Consider the following 14,362-nt stretch of genomic DNA (forward strand, 5'->3'; position numbering starts at 1 on the left):
TCCGGGAATGCTAAACTATCAACAAAAATGCTAATCTCCGTTTTGTCAGGAAGATCTCCACCTCAGCTGGGCTCTGGGTTTTTCTGGTTATAAAAATGGCCTTTATTTTTAAAAGCCTCAGGGATCAGGCAACTGACAGCCATGGGAAAATGCTAGATTAAATGCAATGAGGTCTGGATGAAATTCTGAGACTACAGTCCCTCCCCGAGATGGCTTGCTGAGGATGTTCAGAACTGGAATCATCCTGCTGCTATCTTCTAAAACAGCCTGTAGTTGTCCTTTCTTTTTTTTTTTTTTATAACCCCAAAAATGCTGCCATGGTGGAGGAAGTAGACACGATGAAAGCACCTTAGATGCACAATGAAACCCATTGTTTTATACAATTGACATGTGCTCCTAAAAATAAATGCTGAAAACTGAAATGCTAGCATGGAAGAATGCTTGCCCTAAAATGGCTACTATCCAATCTAGGTCAGAAACTGAGATCTGGCATCCTGCTGGGGAACAGCTGTAAGGGCTCTCGGGAAATCTTTTACTCTGACACATTTTTCTTCAAATATTAAACAATGTTTTGTGAAGCCTTTCTCAACAATCATTGTTTAAAGGAACAAAAATTTTGTTTGTTCTCAGAGCAACCTTCCCCCAGTTTCCTCTTTAGTAACTCCAGAAATCTCTCCATCAGATTGCTCACATCTTTTAATCTATGCCCCTACCCTTCCTTTTTTTTTTTTTTTTTTTTTTTTTTACATTGGACTACAGTCTAAAAAAAAGAACAAACAACACCAGAATGAAGCTGGTACCAATAGTCTCACCAGAGACACTAACTTCCACAGAGGGGCAGAAGGCCTGAGTGGCAAGGCCCTTCTTCACAGCCCCTGGGAGTTCCTGCCCAGTGATTGGTGCCCACTTCAGAGGCTGCAGCCTGGGGCTTATACCCAGGAGAGTGCCCTGGAGCTGAGGCTAGACATTGTGCCCCCAGGCTCCATGGACCTGCCAGAAGCCTTCCAAAGACTCTTGGTCCCTGCTATAGGTGGGTACCAAGACAAAGAAAGCAAAGATCCAAAGACTTGGATCCACCAGGTAGGGCATCCTGTAGGGACAGCAGGCCCCAGGGCTTCCACTGAGTGACTCTCCCTCTGTATGTGCCAACTCTCCAGTCACTGAGAAAACCACTCTCCCAGGTCCCGGCAGCCAGACCACGGGGGCAGGACTGCTCCTCATCAGTTAATATGATACACGGGGTCTGCTTGGTCTGTGGGAGTGGTGGCCTGTGGCAGGGCCAGGCACTAAGCCAGCTTGAATGGCATAAAGCACCACCAGGACCACAAGCAGCCGAGCTACAGCCGTGCGGGCCTCCAACAGAAGCTGCAGAGTGTGGGAGCACATTCCTGCAGTCCCGGCACTAACCAGGGGTTTGCAGCCAACCAGTGCAATGTGCAAAGGGGAGGCAGGAAAGAACAGCTAGACCCAGAAAAATCATAAAGGAGGAGGGTAGAAATGTGAGCCAATCAAAGGGAAGGGTTTTTGTATAAAGGGATTTCCTGATCCACGGTGAGGCGGGATAAGATAACAACCCCAGAAGCATCTGCCATCTGTTGTTAATACCTGTTTAGCATCCCTCATCCAGAGAGTTTGAAACCAGAAATGTTTCAGATTCCAGATTTGCTTGGATTTTGGAGTATTTGCATACATAATGAGCTGTCTTGGGAACGGGATCCAGGCTGAGCCAGGAAAATCACTTATGTTTCATTTGCAATTTGTGCACATAGCCTTGAGGTAATTTGGTGCAATATTTTCAGTGCACCTGTGTTTTAGCTGAGACAAGTCACACGGGGTCTCTGCTGAGTTTCCACTGCAGTATCATGCTGCTTCTCAAAGGGTCTTGAGTTTTAGACTTTCACATCAGGAATACTCCTGTAACCCACATCCCAGTTTTCATCTGCGTGCTCAATTATTCTTAATTTGTCCTTTGTTTGCTATCAGAAGACTTCTGTTAAGGAACTCCTCAAGAATTTTTGTTCATATATGAACTGGAGAAATAGACCAATTTCAACTGCATTTTAGTAAGCATCCGTTTAACAAACTTTGCTAGCTCTGTCTGGACAAAGAGAATGCTGGGCATTTTGCTTGTTTGACCAGAGGTTTTAAATGATAGTCCAGGTACAGGAGCAGCACTTAGAGGTAAAGGAAAATAAATGTTTTTGTGAAAGACAGATCTGTGAGACAGTTACTGCTTATCTATTTGATAGCACAGGTAGCCCAGGACAGCTGAGACAATCATCAATGAGTAACAATTAGAACTGATGGCAAAGTCATGAAAACGAAGAAAAATGGTGCAGAAAAAGATAGATGAGGACATTAAGCGCTGATTTGAGAATATGGTTCAGTCTTCTGGAATGTTTCTTAGGGACCACATGCAACAGGACCAAAGCCAGCACACATGCAGGTAATTCTAGCAGACAACTATAGGGATGGGCAGCTCTCACTGGGACAAACAGGACGACAAATGTATGTGTCTGCAGTCAAGAACTGTACTAACGTGAATGTGACCTGGAAGAGCAGGAAGCACAGAGAGCAGCGGGTTTCTCTTCACTCTCCACTGCCTCTTTACATGTGTTCTGTAGGGACATCTCTTCCTGTGACCTCAGGGGAAAATTTAGTTCGCCCTTTAATTTTTCTGGTCCCTTTCATAAAATACAAACGGTGGGCATTTCAAGTCATCAGATCAAAATATCCAGGGTCATGTAATGCTTAAAGCTTTCATCTTGATTGCTTGGTTTTCCTGAGAGCATCTCTATGTCCATCACACTCCTGATTCTCCTGGCTTTGATCTCCCGAGATCCAGGACACAGTACTCCTGGCTCTTTGTTTTACACTTTGGGGAATATAAGTCATTCCTAAATCAGGTCTGCAGAAGATATTGAAGGGGCAGGTGCAGCTGGCACAATCCCTGTACTCCATCTGCTGGCCAAGGCTCCTTGACTCTTCCAGGCTTGGAGCAAGGGAAGGAAAAAATGGATTCAAACAAGCATCCTTCCTGAACCCACTAGCTATTGATCTAGACCTTGACCCTGTGGTGGACTTGATAGCTATCTAAAACTCTTCCTCCCTTCCTCTTCTCTCTCTTTATCTCTCTCTCTCTCTCTCTCTCTCTCTCTCTCTCTCTCTCTCTCTGTCTCTGTCTATCTATCTATCTCATGCTCTTACACTCATGCTCTTGTTAAATACCCTCTCCCTATACTGTAGTTCTTTTGATAGCTAGTTGCTTTGTCCCGCATAAGAGGTTTCCAGGAGCCTCCTCTAGTCCTTCAGTAAGGAGACTTTGCCTTCCATATGGCCTCCTGGATGCTCAGAAATCGACTCCAGCTATGGCCTTCCCTTTAGAGTTGCCTACACATGGCCAACAGGAAATGCTCCTGCATCCTTCACTCCTGAAAGTTCTTTGATACGGGCTGACTCCAGAGCAGAAGTTCTCCTGAATGCCCATATCATACAGTGGACCCCATCTGTTCCACATTTGGATTCACAGTAGAGTTAAACACAAGATCACTACATCCACTAAACCACTCAGGGTATACAGTAGGCACTCCAGTGTGTCCTTTTCAAGTGTACTGGGCATGAGGTCAGGGGCAGGTTTTCATGGCACCCTCTTGCAGCTGGGAAAGAACTTAGCACAAAAGCTCAAAAGTCTTATTCTGTGATAACACTGATGTGGGTAAGAAGGACAGATGAATAATAAGGCTTGCCAGTATCCCTCAAAAATGCTCCATCTGGTTTCCATCTTTCCTGCGGATGAATGGCTAAACAGATAAATGGTAAATAGGTGAAAGAGATGGCAGACAGATAGATAGATAGATAGATAGATAGATAGATAGATAGATAGATAGATAGATAGATAGATGGCAGGGGGATAGATGATAGGTGAACAAATTATTAATAGATGATAGGTAGATTGATAGATTATAGGTAGATAAAGTGATAGACAGACAGACACTGTCCATCCTGTACAACATAGACAATACAAGGCAGTGAGTGTTTAACTAGGATTTCCAATTCAATGCACTTTGTGAGCTAAGTTCTTCAAAACATTCTGTTGAGACTGACATTGGCTGTGGTTGTATCTGCTGTTGGCTATGGGCAGAGGAAAAGATGGTGTGATGAATACTAAAACAAGGTCCCACGTGCGATTAGAACGCCAACATAGGTCCATGTGGGGTGAAAGGAGAAACTAGATTAACATTTCAAACCACTGCCAAGGATAATCTGCCACTGACGGGACCCATCGATCACATCAAACACTGTTGAGAGGGTCCCTAGGACAATCTGCTACCTCTGACACTGTAAATCCCCCAAATACCTTTCCAGCCCTTCTATTTACAAATACTGAACACAAATTCACAGACCCAGAGGCTTTTGGCACAGGTAAACAAGGCTCTCAAGTCAGTCACCGTGGGCAAACCCAAGGATTAGCATCACCAACAACCACAAACGCCAGTGAAGGCAAAGGTTCTTACGGCCTTGGCAACCCTCCTGAAGGCCAGACAGAAGTGCTGCTGTTCTGAGCTCCCAGCTTGCGCTGCCGGTGGCAAGGCTCCCTAAACCAATGGTGGCTGCACACTTTATCACGCCCCCTGAGGCAGGATGGGACATTAAACTCGGAATGGGTAATAATTATCCTAGGAGGGCATAAAATTGTAAGCTTTCTGGGTAAGTTTGCCTCCAGATTCCACAACAAAAGAGAGTCAGCCTCATCGCCGGTGGGACTGAGCCCCAGCCTAAGCATGCATCTGCTCTTGTGGCTAGTCAGTTCAGCATCACCACTTCCACTGCAGTTCATCGCTGACAGCATGCCTGCAAGGGTCAGATCAGACCCATAAAGAGTCTCAGCTAAGCCTCTGACTCGTCCCACAGATTAGAATCAAGATAGCATAGAACAATACACTTCCCAGTGTTCCTAAATTGCCTCTGACAGTCTCAGAAACACACAGTGATGGGTCTTGAGTCTTCCACACACGTGGAAATTTTCTTCCCAAAGAAAAGCGAAGTCAGGTCCGGAAAGAATTGCGTCCGTGGGAGAAAAGCACAAGCAAGAATGTTCCAACACCTTCAACTCATAGTCGTCCCAAGACAAGACACACACGAAAATTTCGGTATGAATATCCACACATGATCAAATGTGATCACACATAGCTTCATGATGACAGGGTTCCCACGCCTTCAGAAAACATAAGCTCTTGCTGATACAATGAATTCTTAGTACAGGACAAAAGGTCAAATAAGCACCTGACTACAGCACAGGTGAGGGGCAGAAGCCATGTCATGAAGTGCAGCCCCAGTGAAGGAGGGAAGCAGCAAGCTTTGATGTTAATTAAATGACTAACAAGGCCATTAATTAAATGGCTAACGTTCATTAAGTGACTATCGTTAACTAAATGACAAGCTCACTCAGGGTCTGAGACAGGAGACACTGACATGCTCACTTCTCCTGTAAACCCTGCCTGTCCTTCCTTTTCCCAAAAGGGGTGATATCTCCTCTTGTCACTAGAAAAGAGAGGGCCACCAGTCCCCTCTTAGACAGCCAGTTCCGTCTGTAACAAAACCACCTTCACGGGAAACGCAACCTCAGCTCCTGTAGAACCAACTCAGCCCCAGGATGACTCTCCTTGGGGAGCTGCAAAGGCCATCCTCGGATGGTCACAGGGTTCTGACAACGCCTAAACCAATCCAATGCATAAGCTATTTCCAGTCGAGGCTAGGTCTCTTTAAGCAGGAGCGAGAGGCTTTAGCTGTGTGCTAATTAATGTTTCCTTTACCTCTGAGTGCTGAGAATGTCTGGTTGGGGAAAGCTGAAGCAGGGCCTCATCACCACCACATCACACCAGTGCCTCTCCAGAGGCCTGCTCCACCTGGGCCCTCACCTAAAAAGAGAGAGAAAGGGACAGGCAGGAGGCAGAAGAAGAGAAAGAAGAAAGAAATGCTGTTAGAATAGTTCTGTTTTGAAAGTAAATACTATTCATATCATCTGATCCTGATAAGCCCACCATCATTTCTTTTTGTGGTGAAAATTACACAGACATCAAGACTTGACTGAGCATATTAAACTTTAGGATTTTGATTGAGGGCTCAGAACAGAAAACATGTTGTATGTTGGAAAGGAAAACAAAGGCCTGCAAATTACTGCCACGCCTGACTACCTGACTTCAATTCTTGGGATCCATGTGGTGAAAGGAAAAATAGGCTTCAAAAAGTTGTCCTCTGACCTCTACACATGCACTGTGGCACATACAAACACACACATGCGTATGCACACACGCGTAAACACACACACACACACACACACACACACATACACCAATTTTTAAGTAAAATAGCAGACATCTATGTTAGTACAATCCCAGCACTAAGGGCTCTGAGGCAAAAGGATTGCCATGGCCAGCCTGGGCTACGTAGTGAGTTCCAGGCTACTCTGTCTCAAGAGTATAAACAAAGGATCATAGCTTGGTAATATCAATCCAATGACACTGACGGAGTTATAAACTATGTCTATGGAGTGATATGTAGCTTACAGGGCAACCTAGTCGCTCGTTCTTACCAACTTTCAGCAAATAGTTATTAAAGAATAAAAAATTCACTTCATTGCTTAGTATCACCCTCTCTCTCTCTCTCTCTCCTCAAATTCTGCAGTTGCCTATACATTTCTGCCATTATAAGTCACAATGCACTGATTGTGTGACTGGACCCGTTTGTAACAGATCTTAGAGATGAGGCCAGATCCTCTCTGGCAGTTCCACATGCTTCTGAGAAACACTGTTTGTTTACACCTCACACGGGCTGCTGTTACCATCTCCCCCTTCGAGGGTGACAGATCAGAGGTCCAGAGGGCTGAGACACTGGCAGAACACTTTGGAAGGCACATGGCCAATGCTGAGAAACCAAAATTTTTTCATTTTCCTCTTGTTTTATTGTTTCTCAATTATAATAGGTTTGAACTTAACAGGGTTTTGAAGCATCTTCCCTAACAAACCCAGAAACCAAGCAATCTCTATCCATTGAAGTATTCTAGGGAAAAGATTCAAACCCAGAAACCACAGATATCACCCTTACCTAAAATCAGGTAGCAGATTTTGGGACAAGAGAAAAGACCATCAGATGCAAACAAAAGGTCCTACTTTGCTCTCCATTGGCCAGAGTTATAACAATTATTAGACAATTACATACAAAACTACACAGCCTCCCAGACCACCTGCTTCTCCTTTAAGTGTTTCCCTTTTTCAAAAAATTCTTTTTTTTTTTTTTTTAACAAGAGTCAGTCCTTCATGGTGGGGGCAGGGAGCCAGCATTATCTCACTTATACAGTTGAATCAGGCCATGGAAATTCCCAAGATCTTAACCCTCGCATCACTGGTTCTCCCCACATATGGCAGCCATTGAGCAGTAACAGGGCTGAGAACCAGGAAGGCGACCCTGAGGGCTCTTGCAGGCTGCATCCCAAGATTTAGGACTCAGAGGTCACAGCAAGCCATAAAACCTGAGCATCCAGGAGTCAGAAATGATGGATCTGGTGTGGTTCTCACAGCACCCCCAAACTCTCAGCATCCCTGTTCCTTTTCTGTCCTGGAAAGAAGTGGGCTCCTGTCCCTGAACCAAGCTGCTTGAACATGCTGTGTTCCACTGCGATGTTCTTGCACAGAGGAACTCACAGAGGGGAGCGGGGTGAAAAGCCTCCCACATCTGGATGGCACATCTTCAAGACGCAGTACAAGGGAATGTTCCCTGGGAGACATAAACATATTTATGATCCGTCAGTCACAGGGGGTAAAGCAAGCTAGGGAAAACCTGAGTCCCCTTTGTAAATTCAACTGCTTAAATATGTGAGAGAGGAAACAGCACAGAAATACATACTCATAAACCTTCTGGAACATTCCAGGGCTGTTTTCTAGAGAAAAAGAGTGCAGATGGGTCTGAAAAAACAATGGATTCTAGTTTCACTTTTTAAAGCAGACCTGGCCTCATTTGTTTTTTCAGCTCTGTCTAAATTCCTCTTTGGGTCTGGAGTTGCAGGACAAATACCAAATGTTTGTGGCAGAGTAAAGCAACTCTCCATGGAGGCAGTTTCTTCCTGTTTCTTATTTAAGGCACTAGTAATTAATCTGAGCTGTCTTCCTCAGACATGGAAAAGGCAGGTTCTAAACTGCTTCCCCTCCCCACCCTTTAAGGAGAAATGGGAAGCACTTTTCCCCCTTTTGAGTTGCATGTACTGATAAATGCTGTTCAGCTTTAGGCTGTCTGGGCTCTGAGGTTCCGAGTGGCAGGAAGTAATTTGCTGATGATTTATCCTTGGAGAACAAAGATTGGAACACAATAGTGATTTTGTTAATAATATAAAGAGAAATTTTCTGAATATAAATCACATTGCCGTGTGTTTCTAGGTTAAGAGTCCATAAGGTTCCAATTTAGAGTAGAAAAGAAATCACACAGCAACCTCATGTTGATATGAAACTAGTTGAATTTTATTCAATAAAAGCATCGGCCATCAGTTGACTAAACCAAAAATGTTGTTAAAGCGAATAGTGAGGTATTTTGAAGAGAAAAATACAAGGGGGAAAAACAAAACCCAAGATCTCTCCTGTAGCACACAAGTCATGCTAATTTATAAGCAGTTTGACATTTAATAGCACATTTCTAATGATCTTTATTAAAATCTCCCTCCAGCCAAAGGGTTATAGGTAACACATTCTTTCTTTTTTAGCCAAAGGGGGGGGGGGGAAGGTCTGGTATCTATACTCCTTCCAATTATTTCCTTAAAAAAATCAATTAAGGACAACTGAAGTAAAGGGCTGAGCTCATTCCTTTCTTAGCCTAACGGAGTACATCAGGAGTGGATTAAACGTCAGAGATGAATAAAGTCTGGGCTGCCCTGAAGGAGTTCACAGAGCAATGGGGGACAGTGGCCTGGAAGTGCTGAGAACACTACAGCCAAGTGTTGTCACTGGGACCAAAAGCTCCACACACAGCTCCAGCCATGACCGGCTTTATGGTTCCCAGGAATAAGGAAGCTCATAGACATAGGAATCCACTACCAGGCCTGAACACAGGAATCCACTATCCTGTTACGGTCACCCTCACTTCCAACACCACACACAGCTTGTCATCCATCCACACACCAAGAACACCCAAGGCTCCCTGTTTGTAACTCACACAGCTATTGGGCCGGAAAGTAGTTCCTGAGGCCTTCCTGGCTCCAGCTCCTGTGGAGATTAACCTAAACCCAGGGCCTGAGAAGTTCTCACCTCGGCATGTCTAGTCGTTCTCTGTGGCTGATGATAGATACCACCGACTAGGTAAGTTATAAAGAAAGGAGGCACATAGTTCCGCTACAGGGTCAAAGGTTGCAGCATGGCCAGGAGTGACACAGTGAGAGACAGGGAGAGTGCGTGTGTGTGTCTTCGGGTCTCTCTGTCTTCAGAGCGCACCCACCAGGATTCAATCAATTCAAAGCTTCGCTTTGCTCTTACCTGGCCTCAACCACTTTCCAAAGTTCCCAACATGGAGACCACAGTGGCATCAAGTTTCTCCCCTCTTTGTTGCTCATAAGAAGGACTGAACATCAGCAAGATGGGGCAAATTTATTCAAAACAGAGCATAAGATTCACTAAACTTCACTAACCCTTTTAATCTCTTCAGTGAATTCTCAGTGTAATTTGCTTTTAGAAAATGATCTCTTTACTCAACCATAAAGTGAATTATAATAATTACATAGTTTTAGGACTTAAGACCCCACTTTAGTATGAGAGCTACAACAAGAACTTCCACACATTTTAAAGCACCTGAGACAGCTTTCACCTTCTTCTACTCAAGAAGTGCAATGACTTACTCACTTCAGTGTGTCTGAAAGCCCACTGGAGTCACACAGACCTGGGTAAAAATGTCTCTGTTGACATCATCCGGTCTACTGCAGACGTCTAGAAGCTGATGGGCTAATTTTGGTCACTTGAATAAGAAATGGATTTGGCTAAGCATCTAATTCTCATGTTTTAGTGAAGCAAACCTTTCTTAGATGGATTCCTCGCCATCACACAGTAACCCAACTTATAGGAAAAATGTTATCTGTGATTTCACCATTGGTGTGTAGTCTCAGAAACATGGTACCATCTACTTGAGGCCTCCCCCCAGCACCTTCACCGTGCACTCTTAAATGTATAGAGTTATATGGTCTGCTTCTCTGCTGCCGTGATACACACCAGGACCAAAGGCAGCTTGGGAAAGGAAACAGCTTGTTTGACTTATGAGCTACAACCCATCACTGATGGAAGGCCAAGACAGGAACTCAAGCAAGGAACCCGGAGGCAGGAACTGAAGCAGAGACTGCAGTGGATGCTGTTTGCTGGCTTGGTTCAGGATACAACCAGGACCACCTGCCGGGAGGGGTTGTACCATCCACAGTGGGCAGGGCCGTCCTCCATCCATTAACAACCAAGAAAGTGCTGCACAGATATATCTCCAGACTAACCCGATGGAAGCAGTTTTTCAGCTGAGGCTTCTACTTCCCAAGCATCTGTAGTTTCTGTCAAGTTCCCAGCTCTAGCCCGGACAGAGGGTGACCTTCACCTGAGCCGGATAACAGACAGTAAATAGATTTCTCTTCGTTTGCTTTATTACGAGCTTTTCACAGTTGGGGTTCCTAAATGCTGTGAGAGTTCTCAGTCGCTGTGGTTTGGACCCAGGCTCTCCAAAGGTTTCATGTGTTGAGCTCATCTCTCAGTGAGCCAAGAGAAGTTCCGGGTCCCTGCAGACGTTTTCACCAAAGGGAACCTCAGGAACCCTGGTCTCTTCATTCCAGGCCATGAAATTAGTGAGCTCCCTCCAGGACACACTCCTGCCATTGTGACTGTCTCACCACAGGCCCTAAATCAACAACCATGGACTGAAACCCTCAAAGCTTCCAACCAGAATTTATCTTCAACTGCAGATATGTGGTGACAGGGTGAAAAACTGTTTAAACCTGATATGCAACCCAAAGAACTACCGGTGATGGCTTTAAACTAGTTTTTGTTTTGAGACACGGTTTGTTTCTATAGCCCTGGCTGTCCTTGGACTTGCTCTGTAGACCAGGCTAGATTAGAACTCAGAGATCCACCTGCCTCTGTCTCCCAAGTGCTGGGACCAAAGGTGTACACCAACCACCATCCCACCAACCATTTTTTTTAAGATTTTTTTTCTTACATAGGTGTATGCCTATGTGAGGTTATGTGAGCCGTGTGCATGCTTGGTGCCCAACGAACCAGGTTTTACAAATGGCTTCAAGTTGTCTCCTGTGGGTGCTGGGAACTGAACTTGGGTCCTCTGAAAGAGCAGTATTTATTCTTAGCTGCCGAGCCATCTCTCCAGCCAAACAATATTTAAAATAGTGACACAAAGTGATTTTCTTGCTCTATGCAAAGAGAAGAAACACACTGTGGTGGATTGGATAAGAATGGCTCTCATAGGCTCATATCCTTAAGTGCTGAGTCATCAGAGAGTGACACTATTTGAAAGAATTCCTCCTCTTGGAGGAACTGTGTCACTGGGGGTGTGCTTTGAGGTTTCAAAAGCCCAGGCCAGGCCCAGTTCCCTCTCTCTCCCTGCTGCCTGTAGATCAGGATGTAGAACTCTCAGCTACTTCTCAAGCACCATTTCTCCTGTGTACCACCATGCTACCAAGCATGATGACAATGGAATAAGCCTCTGAAACTATAAGTAAGCCCCCAACCAAGCCCTTTCTTAGATCAGAGTTGCGTGATTCTAACATCTCTTCGCGGCCATGGAGCTCTGACTGAGACACACACATACCTGCTCCTAGTCACTTGCTGCTGCTGCGGAGACCTGGTTCAGTTTCCACAAGAAACTGAATGTTTCCATCCACAAGAATGGCAGCCACCTGTGACTCTACTGCCAGGGAATCCGAAGGTCTCTTCAAGCCTTCATGGTCATTGCATGCATGTGGTGCACATACATGCACTCAGATACACACTCATATACATAAGACAGATAAATAAACAAAAAACAAACAAAAAAGAATTTGTTCCCAATTGTATTATTTTATCAAAATATGCTCAAGTTAATTAATCTGGCTCTCATGGACTTCTGAAAAAGACCATAGTTGTGTCTAACCATAAGACAAGACATGGAAACAATAGCTCAAACTGCATCAGGGAGAGTGCTGCTGCCTCAGTGCCTAAAGGGCACCTGAGTAGTTACTCCACCTTCCCAGAGACATGCAAAAAAAAATCCAGGAATCCAGAACATTCCAATTGTGGAGGCAAAAACACAGAGATACATGTTTGTACTTTATACTTCATTGTGATTGTATCTTACTCCAGTGTGCCTTCAGAAATAGAAATCACACTTTCTAAAGGAGTGTTATGAAAATAAAGAAAAGTAGAATTTCCAACGTTTCATTGTACATAGAAGGCACTGATAGCTCAGGAGCCTTCACAAGGCATGTTCATGATATTCTTGTCTGCAAACGTAGTTCAAAGCCAGGCATCATGGCGCACGACTGCAATCCTAGCACTCAGGAGGCTGCAAGAAGATGAGCCTGGGCTATGTAGTGAAAGCTAGGCTGGACCACAAAGAAACCTCATTGCTGGGTGTCACAAGACCCCATCTCAAAACCAACAAATTCTGAGGCATGAAAAGCTCTTTTTTGCTTGTTTATTTATTTTATTTTGTTATTTTGTCTTTTTTTTTTTCCAGAGCTAAGGACCAAACCCAGGGCCTTGCGCTTGCTAGGCAAGCGCTCTACCACTGAGCTAAATCCCCAACCCCTTTTATTTTGTTACTGGCCTATTTTTGAGGCAGGAACTCACCATATAGCCCTGGCTGTCCTGGAAGTCACTAGGTAGACGAGGGTGACTTTGAACTCATGGAGATCCACCTGCCTCTGCCCCTGGAGTGTTAGAATTAAAGGTATGTGCCATCATGACTAGGTTATAAAAGAAAATCTTACAAAGCACCATGAAAGTAAAATTTGAAATCAGTAATATATATAAGCGTGGATGTGTATGCAAATTGATCACACATTCACACGTAGTAAATCCTTTTATCAAAAAGAAAATGTACATAAGCAGCTGCAAAGAAGGCCTCAGCCATTAAGAACAATTGCTGCTCTTTAAGAGAATCTGAGTTCTGTAATCCCAGCACTCAGGGAGGTAGAGGCAGGGGGATCTCTGTGAGTTCAAGGCCAACCCGGTCTACAGAGTGAGTCCAGGACAGCCAAGGCCACACAGAGAAACCCTGTCTCAAAAAACCAAACAGGGAGAGAGAGAATCTGAGTTCAGCTTCTAGGACCCAAGTCATGTGGTTCACAACTACCTGTAACTCCAGCGGTGGGAGACTCTGGCACCCTCTACATCCTGATCTACAGGCAGCAGGGAGAGAGAGGGAACTGGGCCTGGCCTGGGCTTTTGAAACCTCAAAGCACACCCCCAGTGACACAGTTCCTCCAAGAGGAGGAATTCTTTCAAATAGTGTCACTCTCTGATGACTCAGCACTTAAGGATATGAGCCTATGAGAGCCATTCTTATCCAATAATAAAAGCAAAACTTTTTAATGTACATAAAACTTTCACTCTGTTATAAATTTTATTTATTTAAAAGCAAAATATAATTGAGTCCCATTTTCTCCTCACTCCTGGCAATGAGATGCCCACAGTAACACTTCCCTTACCACCTCTGCAGCCCCGGGGCACCAGAAGGGAGACTTCCAAGAGCACTGCCTTCTAAGATTCACTTTTTGGACAAGAAAGTTTTCCCAGAAAAATCAAGGTAACCCTGAGGCCCAATAGTAGGCCCTTTTCTCACAGCTGACTGGGGAACCTGGAAAGTGACCAGGTTTGAATCACAAATTTAACTCCCTTCCCTTCACAGATAACGTTGGGGAAAGCAGGAATGCTTTCTGCTGCATCATGAGAAGCCCAGGAATGAAGACCCATCTGCCGTGCCACCAGCAAGAAGACATGTTCTCCCAAATCCAGTCTGAAAAGAAGTTTGAAGCTTACCTCCAACTCTGTCTTGGGGGCATGGTGTGACAGGATTTCGTCAGATTACTGAAAAAGCAGAGCTGAGTATCTGTTCAAAAATCAGACTGTTCTATCTCTTTAAAAACAGAAAGAAAGAGGGGCAGGGGAAGCCATGCTGATTTTGCAGCAGGAAGCCAGCCCACATGACAAATTAGTCAAGATGAAATGTGGTGGTTTGGCATTTCTGGAAATTCAATTCTCGGGTTTTGAAAAAAACTCTGAGGAAAACAAGACATCTTATTGTTAAAGTGGAATAAGTTAGCATAAGGCAGCAGCCTGCTTTTAAGGAAAGCTGGTTTGCA

The 14,362-nt window shown here is 44.6% G+C and overlaps 1 long non-coding RNA gene across 1 annotated transcript in view; it reads right to left on the minus strand.

Moving 5' to 3' along the window:
* LOC132652795 (uncharacterized) overlaps positions 1–14,362 on the minus strand; it is a 145,414-nt gene that overhangs the window by 107,758 nt on the left and 23,294 nt on the right. The window contains exon 2 of the long non-coding RNA XR_009590353.1: positions 5,814–5,918. This is a non-coding gene — a long non-coding RNA (uncharacterized LOC132652795). The remainder of the gene's footprint in view (positions 1–5,813; positions 5,919–14,362) is intronic.

This window comes from Meriones unguiculatus, chromosome 3 (assembly GCF_030254825.1).
Source record: "Meriones unguiculatus strain TT.TT164.6M chromosome 3, Bangor_MerUng_6.1, whole genome shotgun sequence".
Classification (NCBI taxonomy): Eukaryota; Metazoa; Chordata; class Mammalia; order Rodentia; family Muridae; genus Meriones; species Meriones unguiculatus.